Source organism: Crocodylus porosus, unplaced genomic scaffold, assembly GCF_001723895.1.
Source record: "Crocodylus porosus isolate Cpor-Errol unplaced genomic scaffold, CroPor_comp1, whole genome shotgun sequence".
In the NCBI taxonomy this organism is placed as follows: Eukaryota; Metazoa; Chordata; order Crocodylia; family Crocodylidae; genus Crocodylus; species Crocodylus porosus.
In genome coordinates, this window is record NW_017728950.1 from 20,618,647 (window position 1) to 20,631,644 (window position 12,998).

A 12,998-nucleotide genomic window follows, 5' to 3' on the forward strand; every position below is an offset into this window, starting at 1 on the left:
ATGCAGGCCCATGCACACCACTGGGGCAGGCGGGGGGGAGGTTGGTCCAGGGGCAGCAGGGCATGAGGCAAAGGCTCCTGCCAAGGACAGGAGGAGAGAGGAACGTCTTGCGGAGGATGGACGCTAGGGCTGGTCTCTTTGGGGCGGAGGGGAGAGTACCCGACACACGGCAGGGAGCAGGTCGGTGTCAGTGCTGCGAGCCACCGCCTCTCTTCACACAAATCCCTGCTCCCCACAGGCAGAGGGCACAGGCCGGTACCTGCGGGAGCAAGCGTGGGCTGCTGGAGGGAGGAGGGGGTCGCGGAGGAGCCGGCCAGCAGGCTGTGCCCTTGCAGCTCTTGAGGCAGCTCTTTGAAGCACTTCATGAGGAGCAGCTTGCCGACCACCCTGACGGGGATTTGCTTCTCCTGCAGGGGCAAAGAGGCAGTCAGAGCCTGTGCTGCTCCATGAAGACAGGAGATGTAGGAGGGGTTGTGGTCCCCGGAGCAGCTCCCAGCCAACACCAGCCTGAGCTTCCACCCTACTCTCCCCACGCCTCCTTGGCACCTCTTCAACATGCACCCGAAAGGGGAAGCAGCTCAGGCCCCCACAATCTGCTCAAACCTGCCCTCACTTCCCCACTTTCTGCCCAGCATGGCTCTAGCTATGCTTCTGGCAGTCAGGAGGCCATCGTTCTGCAGGAACCAATTGGGTCCTGCCATCCTGGGACTAGTCTGGGGTGGGGAGGGCTTTGGGATGGGGTCTCTGGTCCCAGAAATCTTCCTTCCTCCCCGGCTATTGGGAGCTACTGTTTGCATTCAGGTCCTGCACTATGGCTGGATGTCCTTACCCCGCTGATGTAGGAGGATTTGCACCAGCCGATACACGCTCCCCCTGGCGTAGCAGCTGATGCTCTCCACTGGGTCGTTGATAGAAAGACCCAGGCAGGCTGCCATGTCCGCCTCCTCAGGCAAATCTGTGGAGCCCTAAACAGGGGGAGAGGAGCAGAGAGTCCTTGTATGTCCTACCTTCCCTCACACCTGATACCCAAGGCCCGGCTGTCTCTCTCCGCCTCCCCCCATTACCCAGCAGGAGGGCTGGGAGGCAGAGATCCTAGTGCCGGAGTTTGACTTCCCTTTCTTCCCATGGCAACCTCCAGCCCGGGGTCTTGCTCAGGGCCCCAGGAGGATTCCCTGTGCCTGCTGCTGCTGCTGCTGCTGCTGCTGCTGCAGGGTAGCAAAGGCCACAGGAGCAGAGCTGACTGTGCCTCCAGCAGGCCACAGAAAGGAGATCCCTAAAGAGCCAGGGGGCCTGGTCTAAATCTCAGTTCCCAGCTGTGACCTGACTCTCCCAGGAGGGCCCTGACAATGGCAGGGGACCAGGACGCTGGGGGCAGGACTTCACTGACCTCAAACTGTGGGAGGAGCTGGACAGCAAAGGCAAGCACCCCGGTGACAATTTTCATGCCCAGCGCTCAGTACTGGGCATCCAGTGTCTTGATCCAAAATCTGATGTGCTGTGGGAGGAAGATGTTCAGAGTCATGGGACGTGCCCCTGGTTTCCCAGCAGTCTTGCTCAAGCCCTCCTTCTCAGGACCCAGGCTTTGAGCTCAGGCTTGGCCATCGCTTTATGCTTGGAGAGAGGACTGGAGCCTGTCCCTCCCCAAGCCTAGCCCCTCTGCATCGTGCTCACCTCCCAAATGGAGTATAATTTGCCCAGGCTGGGGGCGCTGAACAAGAAGCAGCACAGCAGGCCCTGCAGGTATTTGACGTACAGGCGGTGCATGACCTGGAAGGGGAGGGGCAGCCCAGGAGCAGTGTCACGGAGCCTGGGGCCACACGCGCTAGGGGGTGGCTTGTGGGACAGGCAGTGGCAGGGGGCCCTACCTGGTTGCGGTGGCTCTCGTGCCCTATGGCCAGAAAGCTCTTCTCAATCACACCCCACAGGAGGCGCGACTCGAGGGCTGGCTCCAGGCTCAACTTCAGGTCGCTGTCAAGAGAGAGGAGCAGGTGTCAGCCAGAATAACATCCTGAGCGGCAGGATTGCCCCTGGCCCATGACAGAGCTCGGAGACTCGGGCAGAGGTCCCGCTACCTGAGGCTACGGATGGTGTCGATGCTGTACGCGAGGATGTTCCTTCGGTCGGCCTCCGCAGGGATGTTTTCCATCAGCTCCTGGGAGACCCAGAGCGAGGTGAGCTTAGCGCCCCACAGACCACAGCCACGTCCCACACGGGAGACCGCCCAGTGCTCCAGGTGCAGGCGGCAGGACCCCAGCCAGCCCGGGAGGTGCCTCACCCGTCCGCTCCCACCCACGCAGCCGAGCTGGTCCTCTCCATCCCACGCCCTTGCAAGTAGGCCAGTTAAACCACTCACTAGCTCGCTGTTCTCGCTCTCCTCTGCCCTCCAAATGCAGGACTGCCCCCGGCTTCTACCAAAATCTCCCTTGTCTGTTGCCCCGGCCCAACACCCAGGCCCAAGTGCACCTGGCCCTCGATCCGATTCATCTCCACCTCTCCCTTCCTTCCTGGCCCTCAAAACCATTTTTCCTCTCCTTCCCCCTCTCCACACCATCCCGTGCTGCATGCTACGCACCACGATCTTCTCGACCAGGGGCACTTTCAGGCCCTCCAGCTGCATGGCCACCTCCGTGCTCTGCTCCGCCACTGTGCTCAGGGTGAGGATTGCTAGCAGGAAGCGCTGCCCATCCTTCCCGTCCAGCCTCTAAAGGGAGCGGGACCCGGGCAAAGGCAGGCTCTCAGCCAGGGGCCTCCTGCTCCTCCCCAACCCCCTGCGGGACTCGGGCCTCCCGGGTGCCAGACTGTGCTGACATGTACCTCGTCCTGGGCCGGCGGGGTGGGGGGCAGGGGCAGTGTGTGTGGAGGGAGGGGACCCAGCTGGGGCTTCACAAACACACCCACCTGGAGCCGAGCTCGTGGGCTGAGTGTCCCCCTTTGTGGGTTCAGGTTCCCAGGGATGGGATCTCCCCATGGGCTGGATGGGGCAATGCAGGGCTGAGTGGGGGCTGGCCCCATTGGGGAAGTTTCATACCTGCCCTGGTTCCTGGAGGTGTTTTGTCACAAGGAGGAGGGCAGCTTCCTCAGGTGGCCTCCCATCTTCATCCTCCTCGTCCTCGTCCTCGTCCTCCTCAGTGGCCGGTCCGGGAATCACTGCAGCGGGGAGGAAAGGGGAGCGGGAGAGTCCAGGACCCCTGAGAGGAAGGGAAGTGGGGCGCGGGGGGCAGAGATGGCGCCGTGCTGCTCTCGCCAGCGCAAGAGCCCTGTCAGCAGGAGTCTCACGTGGTCCCTCTCCAGCACCCTCCTCCACCCCTGCAGCCGCCTGCCCCCGTGGCTGAGAGGAGGCTGGACCCTCGCTGCTCCCCCGGGAGGTGCCTGTCCCCACCTCGAGTGACCCTGGCTCCCCCTTCATCCCATCCACACTGAGACCACATGACACATGGATAGGGAGGGTTGTATGGCTCAGCCCCCTCGCCTTCACTGGGATACCCCCGAGCAACTTTTGGAGGGTCTGCTTGGCCTCACAGAGTGAATGGCCCTGAGACCACCTGGCCCCCAGCGGCCTCCCCCCACTTGTGCAGCTGGCGCCAGGGGCCGGGGTGGTCCCGCGCTCCAGGGAACTGGAAGTCTCCTCCAAGGAGGAGCTGCTCCCGGAGCTGGTATCTGGGGACTCCGGGGAGCTGTCGGAGTCCCCCGAGGAGGAGCTGGGGCTCGGGCCGGTGTTTTGGGGCTCCGGGGAGCTGTCGGAGTCCTGCAATGAGGAGCCGCGGCTCGGGCTGGTGCTCCCAGACTCCAGGGAGCTGCGCAAGCCATCCCAGGAGGAGCCGCAGCTCAGGCTGGGGCTGGTGCACGGCTCGCTCAGCTTCTGGTCCAGGGAGAACGGGTCCTTGTCCTCGGCACAGCAATGTATCCCTGCTGACCAGCTACATCCCTGCCTCGCTCCCTTGGCTTGCTCAGCGTCCCTTCTCCAAACAGATGCGGGGGATCAGACACAGGGCCATGCACCATCTCTGCACCCAAAGCCCAGCTCAGGCTACTCCAGCAACCCCAGAAAGCCCAACCTGAGAAGCCTCATATCAGCACTGGTCCTGGAAAGCCCGCAGGCGGCATGGTGGTGACCAGCCGATACATCTCCAGTTTCCAGAAGAGCCCTGCCCCTTTAAATGCCAACCCAAGCTTAGCAGGTCTCCCAGCCTAAACCCGGCTCTGGACCCCTGGGGTGTAAGCCGCTTTCAGTGTGAATGGACTGCCCTACCTCACCATGCCCAAAACACATCTGTGCGAGTCCGACCAACTCCAAGCAGGAAGGCACCTCTAACCCTTTTCCTAACCCTTAACAACCCCAGCCTGGACCCTAACCACAGCTCAGCCTACTCCAGCTGGAGACCCCATGCAGCCTGGCTACAGCAACTGGCATTTGAGGTCCAAAACCCCATCGCTAGGCCCAGCTGCAAATTTCCTTTTCAAAGATAAAAGCTGGCAGCTCTGCATTGGCCAATTCCCTCAGCACCCTCAGGTGCATCACATGTGGCCTCAGGGACTTGTATATGTCCAGCTTTTCTAAATAGTCCCTAACCTGTTCTTTCACCACTGGCTGCTCAGTTCCTCCCCAAACTATGCTGCCATGGTCTGGGAGGTGACCTTGCCTGTGAAGACTGAAGTAAAGGCATTGAGTACTTCAGCCTTTTCTGCATCATGTGTCACTAGGTTTCCTCCCCCAGTAATGAACTCACACTTTCCCTGATCTTCCTCTTGTTGCCTACATACCTGTAGAAACCATTCTTATTATGCTTCATATCCCTTGCTAGTTGAAACTCCAATTGCACTTTGGCTTTCCTGATTTCATCCCTGCATGCCTGAGCAATGCTCTTGTACTCCTCCCTACTTGTTTGTCCAAGTTCCCACTTCTTGTAAGCTTCCTTTTTGTGTTCTAGCTCACTGAAGAATTCCCTGCCAAGCCAAGCTCATGCAAATTACATTTCCTTTTATACTGGGACTTCCCTGCTATGTGCCCCTTTTCCCCACATTTACACTGGATGGTGTGAGAGCAGTGAGCAATGAGAGCAGAGAGCAGTAGAGCCAGTAGGTCAAGGAAAGTAATTATTCCCCTCTATTCAGCACTGGTGAGGCCACATCTGCAGTACTGTGTCATTTTGGGGCCCCCGCTACAGAAAGGATTTGGATATATTGGAGAGGGGGCAACAACAATGGTGAGGGGATTGAGGACATGACTTATGAGAAAAGACTTGGGGAACTGGGCTTATTTACTCTAGAGAAGAGGAGACGGACAGGAGCCAACAGTAGTCTTCAACTATCTGAAGTGGGGTGGTGGTATACTCAAAAGGCTCGGAGCTGGGAGCCAGGCTACTGTCTTGGCCCTGATCTCCCCTGAAGGAGATGTGAGAAGGAGTGACACTGGGGTGACGAGGGAAGAGCCCTCCAGCACTAAGAGCTGTCTCCTGACAACAACACGGTGAGCAGGGACTGGCCCGTGCCACAGACTCTACTCAGCACTGCAGAGTGCAGGGCTCCATCTGCTCCCCGGCTGTTTGGGTGGCCTGGGATCTCCAGGCTGGGCTTTGGACCATGGCTTGGGTGCTGGAAAGCCCAGTGTACAAGACTTCCTCAGGTCAGGCTCCTTATATACTCTTGCTGGGAGCTGCTGGAGCTGCGGGAGCCATTTTTAGGGTTAGGGTGCTGAGGGAGTTGGCCAATGCAGAGCCGCTGGCCATTATCTTTGAAAAGTCATGGTGACTGGGAGAGGTACTGGATGATTGGGAAAGGGAAATATAGTGCCCACCTTTAAGAAAGGGAAAAAGGAGGATCCAGGGTCTACAGAGACCAGTCAGCTTCACCTCAGTCCCTGGAAACGTCATGAATCAGGTTTTCAAGGAATCTATTTCTAAGTACTTGGAGGAGGAGGTGAATAGAAACAATTAGCATGGATTCACCAAGGGCAAGTCGTGCCTGACCAACCAGATTGCCTTCTATGATGAGATGACTGGGTCTGTGGATGCAGGGAAAGCAGTGGACAATGATACAGGTTGACTTTAGCAAGGCTATTGTTTTAGTTTCCCACAAAATTCTCACAAGCAAGCTGAGGAAGTACAAGTTGGATGAATGGGGTGTAAGGTGGACAGAAAACTGGCTGGATCATCAGGCTCAGAGTGTAGTACTCAATGACTTAATATCCAGCTGGCAGCCAATATCAAGTGGAGTGTCCCAGGGGTTGGTCCTGGGGTTGGTATTGTTCAATATCTTCAACAGTGATCTGGAATATGGGATGGAGTCCACCCTCAGCAAGTTTGTAGATGACACCAAGATGAGGGTAGTAGAGATATGCCAGAGGGTAGGGATAGGATTCAGAGAGACCTAGACAAATTGGACAATTGAGCCAAAAGAAATCTCATGAGGTTCTCAATATAAAGAAATCTCAGTAAGGACAAGTGCAAAGTCCTGCGCTTAGGACCAAAGAATCCCATGCATTGGGACAGGATGGAGACTGACTGGCTAAGCAGCAGCTCTACAGAAAAGGACCTGGGTGTTACAGTGGACAATAAGCTAAATTGTATACCCCAATAAGCCAACAGTATACCCTTATTGCAAAAAAAGCTAATGGCATGCTGGGCTGCATTATTAGGAGCGTGCTGTCCCACCCAGCCCTGCTCCTGGGAGCTGAAGACAAGTGTGTCTACCTTCACCCCTCTCCCCCCTGCCCTGAATTTCCCTAAAATAATTATGGCCAGCCTATGTATAAGGGAAGTTTTACTACATCTTTAGTGATGGTTTTAGCAGTGGCATCATTGAGCGTGAAATTTGTTTTAGTCAGAAGTGATAGGACCAGGTGGAGCCCTTTCTGGCCCAAATGAACACAGATGCCTTGTGCTCACAAGACAGTGATCTGACAGGTAATCTGAACCATAGCAGTTTTGAGAGGAATTGGAGGTGGGGCCCATGTAGTGGTTGGGTACTCACAGGACTAAGGTGGCAGAGGTGGTGATTTTAATCAAAAAACCCCAAGTGAAAATGGTGACAGTGAAGGAAGTGATTAGTGACAGACTGTTGCACATGATGATGGAAGAAGGAGAAAAGACACAGAAGTTTTTAAAGCCTCTCCAAAGACAGAGCCCAGGTGCCAGTTCTTTAGGAAATGGGTAATTTGTGTGATGAGTGGAAAGCCCTGACTGGTGGTGGGGGATTTTTAACTGTATAACTGAGGCAGGGGATTGACAGACTTGAAGAGGCTGAGGGCTCAGATACTTCTGGAAGGGTGCTTCGTAACATTTTAAGAGAGGATGTTTTAAAAGAAGTTTGGGAGCAATAAAAAGTACTGACAAGAGTGGACCCTAAAGCACAGATGTGCTTTCACATTGATTTAGTTTTTATCTCAAAAGACTGTAAAGTGGTTTTTACAGATCATTTTATGTTGCGCGTAGAGGTAGAGGCAGAGCGAGGCAGCCTGAGTGGGAGGGACCTATCGAAATATAACACCTGAATGGAGGAGGAGGCACGTGAGGATTTTACAGAACTGTATAGGGAATGGCAGACACTTAAAATCTGTTTTAAAACTTGGTAGGAATCATAGGCACTGACTTTTATTTTTGCCAGGGGAGCCTAAGATGATGGACATGTGCCCCCCATCCCCCAATGTGTGGAGAACAGGGGTGTGGGGACAGGAGGACACAGGCAATGCGGTGGGGGGTTTGGGGGGCACAAGCCTCCTTGAGGTTTCTGCACCCACAGCAGGGCGCGGATCTACAGCTGGGCTGGACTAGCTCCAGGTGGGACGCAGCATAGGAGTGAGCGCCACACCACCATGGCCACCAAGCTGAGGTACCCACTGCCCACCCGTCAGCAGTGGGGGCACAACTCCATGATGCTGCCACTGTTGCATCTCCCAGTGGCAGCCATGGCAGTGTGACAATGTTGGGCTAAAGTTAACTTGTCTTTATATACTCTTGATATTGCTTTTATAATATCCTTTATTGCTTTGTTAATTATTATTCTATAGCCAATATCCATTTTAGTTTGCTCATATAACTGTGCAACTTAGACTTAGTTGAGAGTCCATTTTGATTTTTACATTGCTTAACGTAAGTGTAAAACGTCATTTTGTTTTGTACTTTTATAGGTTAAAGAAAACTGTTTATGTAAGTTCTGCAGTATGTCCAGTATGCTTGAAAAGAGGTAATGAAAGAATGAGTGATGGATGAGTGAAGGAAGATGGTCCTCTCGCAGCAGGTGAAAACAGCCTTCTGTGGTTTAACAGTTAAAGGTGCAGCAATGTCAAGTCAGCAGTTAAAGATTACCAAATACTAAATAATGCCTTCACCCTGATGACTGAAGATTACAACAATGGCCCCCAAAGACTGCAGACCACAAACCCAGTAGATCATGTCCTACCAATCCCAGCCTGCCAACAAGGCAAGGAGGATGACCCTCGCGTCTGCTTCAGCGGAATCCATAGGCTTGTATGGACAGCGATCACTATAAATAATAAATACAAAGAAAAAGGCTTTGGGTCTGTCCACCTGTGTGAGAAGGGAGGCAAAAGCCCTATTGTGGCCCAGACCCTCACCTGACGCGCCCCAGTACTTACCCTAGGAGTCGGGACAAGTGGCAGCAGGAAGGAGACACCGATGCAGGCTCAGTAGTTCTGCAGCTGCCTGAGCCTGCATATCGGCAAACACAGGGGCATGGCTCCCAAGCAGCGCAAGCTGCTAAGAAAGGCAGCTGGGGATCCAACTGAGCTGGCGCCAAGAAGTAAGGACCAGAATGTCTGCTGGGAGACATCAGCTGCGGAGCCAGCAGGCTCCAACTCCAGCCACCCCAAGAAGGAGGTCCCAGACAGGTGAGGCAGAGGGCAGCCTCGGGGGCTGACAGGGGCAGCCTCAAGGGGTGCTACCAGGAAGTAGAGGGGCTCTGACCAGGAGCTCAGACACCGTGGCTGGGGACAGCTCCTCAAACCCTCAAGCATCCCCAGGCAGCCCTGCAGCAGGGAGAGCATGGGGGATCATGAGACCCTGGAAGGGGGAAGTAGATGACACTGGCTGGAGGGACCAGGACAACTGGACCACAGGTCAGCTGGGCCCCAGGGAGGTGATGCCAGAAGAGCTGATAGAGGCTGGGCACAGGGCAGTTGCCTGTACCCATGCCTACTAAGATAAAGTGGACAGACGAGTCTCCCCAAGGGACCAAGGGCCCAGAGAGAGAGAGAATGAGAGAGAATCTTGGGAGCCTGCTGGCAGAAGCCGGTCATTTTCAGTTGAGTTACAGTTTGGCCCCGGACAGGGCAAATTTATTTTCCCAGGAGAGGGGAAGCCAACCCAAAGATGAGGGATGGACCCCTAAAAATTGATGACCATGAAGACCCGACCTGTTCAAGGTGGGCAGTGTGGGAAGACCTGCAGGGAGCAGCATCTACCCAGGCTGAGGATGTGGTAAGGGTGGGGTAAAGGGAAGGTTTGGAACCCCACAAAGACACCCCAGGCTAAGAAGGGAACTGCCTCCCCAACTACAACATCAAAGATGTGGCAGGAGAGAAGGGTCAGCACCTGAACCATCTAGGTGGCACCAAAACTGGATCTCACCCTGACATCGCTGGGTGGCAAGGCACCGACAAAGAGGGGCCAAAACCTTACAACACCTACCAGCAACAACCTCCAAGAAGGAGTATTGAGTGTCTCCAACAAGAACTGACTCCATTCCTCATGGTTGGTCTGGCTGGCCACCACACTGACCTGAGCATCTTACAACTTGGTAACACCTTAACTTTTGAGGGACTGTCTAAATATCTGTGTGTGTGTGCTTGTTTCTTTTGTATGAATGAATGAATGAATGAATGTATGAGTATGTATGGGAATGAGTTAAGCAGATAACCTTACTGTTCTTTATTATTTTTATGTTTTATGTTCCAATAAATGCAGGATTGTGCCTTATCCCCGATAAGACTCTTGCTTATTTTTAATTCACACTGTACACCCTGTGCATACAACAGTGCTCCCTCCTGCACCAGGTCCTGCCCACTGGGCCATTTCTGCCTGGAGTTTGTCCAGCCCAGCTGCAGCCCTGCTCCCCACTATGGGCACAGAAATCTCAGGGGACATGTGTCACACTCCCCTGCCCCCTGCATTGCCTTGGGGCCCCCTCACCCCTCTCTGCCACATCACCTGTGGTCCCTCCCCTCCACCCCCACAGACTTACCTGGAGGGAGCTGTGGGAGGTGTTCTCCACCACTGCTTGGCTGCCATGTGCATGGACATGCATACACGTACATGGCACCTCCTGCCTCTGATCACCTTCCTTGCTCCCCAAACCCCCAGCAGCCTCTTGCAGGCTGGAACTCTGCCAGCCTGCAAGGGGAAACCCATGGTTTCCTGTGTTTTCCTCCATTAAAGCAGAAAATCTGTGTTTTTCCAAGGTGAACAGAAGACCTGGATCCCAGGCCTCAGTCATCATTCCTAAGAAATATTACATAATTTTCCTCAGGTTTGGGCCCCAATGCCCCTCTTTCTGAGGGGGGCCAGGGCCCTCGGGCCCCTACATACTAGGTGCCTATGGTGGGAATGGAGCTTCTGTTTCTGCTACAGTCATTGGCAGTGTGCAAAAGATCCGTATAGCTATGCACACCTCACTGAAATTTAGTTGCAGTTGTTTTTTGTACATCTCATTGAATAAAATAAGTGAGGGTAGTTCATACTCTTTTCCAAAAGTAGATTAAAAGATTTTTTTCAGATGCAACATTTCACAAGGAAAATTCTCAGAAAGATCTGTCGGATACCCGTGGCATAGACATTTAGAAGCTATGTCCAGTTCCTCAGGCTCTAGCATCACATATTTTAGGACTGAACGGAATGTAAAACAAACAACAATGTATTGGTTGCTTTGAATCTGCACTCTAATCCATAGATAACGTTGTCCAAAGCTGCATCAAAAACGTTCCTTCTGAATAAAGATTCTGGATCATTTTCAGAGATGGCAGAACATGATTCCTCAGCTGTGTCATCATAAAATCTTTTCTGCTTCTTGCCTCTCTTCTTTGGTAATTGTGGCAAAATTCCCATGCCTTCCCCTACAAGACATGCTTCCTGTAGAATTTTGGGCCACTGATCTCTAAGTCATCTGAGATAAGCCATGCACCCCCTGGAAGCACCAGCTGTGAAACAGGAAGTGCCACCAGAAGTGCACTTCCAGTTTCACCATTTGCTCAGTGATGGGCCACGGGGAACACCCCTCACCACCACCCGTCAGCGATCTGGTGGCCCCCCAGACTCAGGAGATACCTGTCGCCCACGCCTCTAAGTTGTTTTACTTCTTCAATAATATCAGCAATGAGAGCTGCCTCTAATTCAAGAGAGATTCCCCTGGCTTGTAAAATCTTGTTTCCGTCATCAATACCTGAAAGAACCTTGTACTTAGCCAACAAAAGGCATGAAAATGAGCTGAAGTACCTTTTCAGTGCTTCTAGGTTTGATTGAGCTTCATGTGTCAAATTTAATTCAAGAGCACATTCCAGTGCTTCCAAAATACCTATAAGATGCTCTGTGAGTGGATGGATAGCATCAGCACGTGCACTACAGCATGTGTCTGACAGAGTAGAGTGAGCAGTGTATCTTATCTGTTATAATCTTCCACCTCACCTCACCTGTGGAAAACTGGCCAGCATTGAAAAACACAAAAACTTACTGCACACAACCAAAAATGTTAATTTTTCAGTACAAGTTGCTGCAGCATTAACTCCTACAAGATTTAGTGAATGGGAAGCACAAGGAGAATACACAGCAAGTTCATTTTGGACATAAGGCAGGCCTGAACACCTTTTATTTTCCCTGATATTAATACTAATATTAGAGCCATTATCAAAACCTTGACCTCTACAGTCATCAAGAGGAATATTATGATGCTTCAAGATGGCAATTAGCATTTCAGCTATCTGTTTTCTGTTTTTTGAATCAAAGTTGATAACCTCAAAAAACCTTTCTTTAATGTTAAATGTACCTGCATCTTTGTTGTAAACTACAAATCAGAATATCAACATGTGTTGTTCTTGGTGAGAGACATCAGGAGTAGCAACATATATGATAGAATAAATGGTCATGAATGATGCTGTCATAATGAGCTATTAACTCAAGAGTTCCAAGAAAGTTGCCATTGTGTGGGTCACCTATCAGATTATTATCGCCTTGGAATGTTAAACCTGTTGAAGCAAGATATAAGGTAACATCCAACCATCTTTCCAATATTTCTTTCCATCTTGTTGCTTCTGTTAATATTTGTTTTTGAACCTCACTGCCCACCACTCCATGTCTGCCTGACAGTGACTGCTGTAATGCCTTCCACTGGAAGTAGCAAGTTTTATGTTCTATGCTCTTCTCATGTTCAGAAAGTTTATTATATAGCTTTTGCCATTTTTTCACATTTGGTGAATACCCTTCACTTTTTGCCAGCATATTGTGTTGTTTTTGTCTCCCTTCAGAAAGTAACCAACATGGAAAACAATAGAGAGCTTGCTTGGTAGGACTCCAAACAAGCCGGTCTCTTGGTAGCTGTTCTTCATTGGAAGTCTTACATTTGAGAAGAAATTCAGGAAACTTATGCTCATCAACATCTTTTGGAATTAACTTTGCTAGTTATCCACATTTCTTCAAATGTCAGAACACCAAATAGAACAATTTTTTAATGACAGAATCTGTTACCAGTTTGGGCTACAAACCTGGGTCTTTGAAAAAGCATGAATCAGAGTGTCATACTGTTAGAAATATTATTAGGAATGCATAATGAATAGAGTGTTGTTAGAACTGCACAGTTTGCATCTTGTACCTGATAAGCAGAAACACTACCAAGGACGCTTTGTGCTAAAGAATCACTCCCTTGGCCAATCTGTCAGCCTTTCTTACACTAAATCACACACTCCCCTGACATTCACATGCAGATTACAGAAGCTGTAATTCAACTGACTGTGTGTCCTTGAAAGAGGGGAAATTTCAACTCTTGGTGACCTAGAG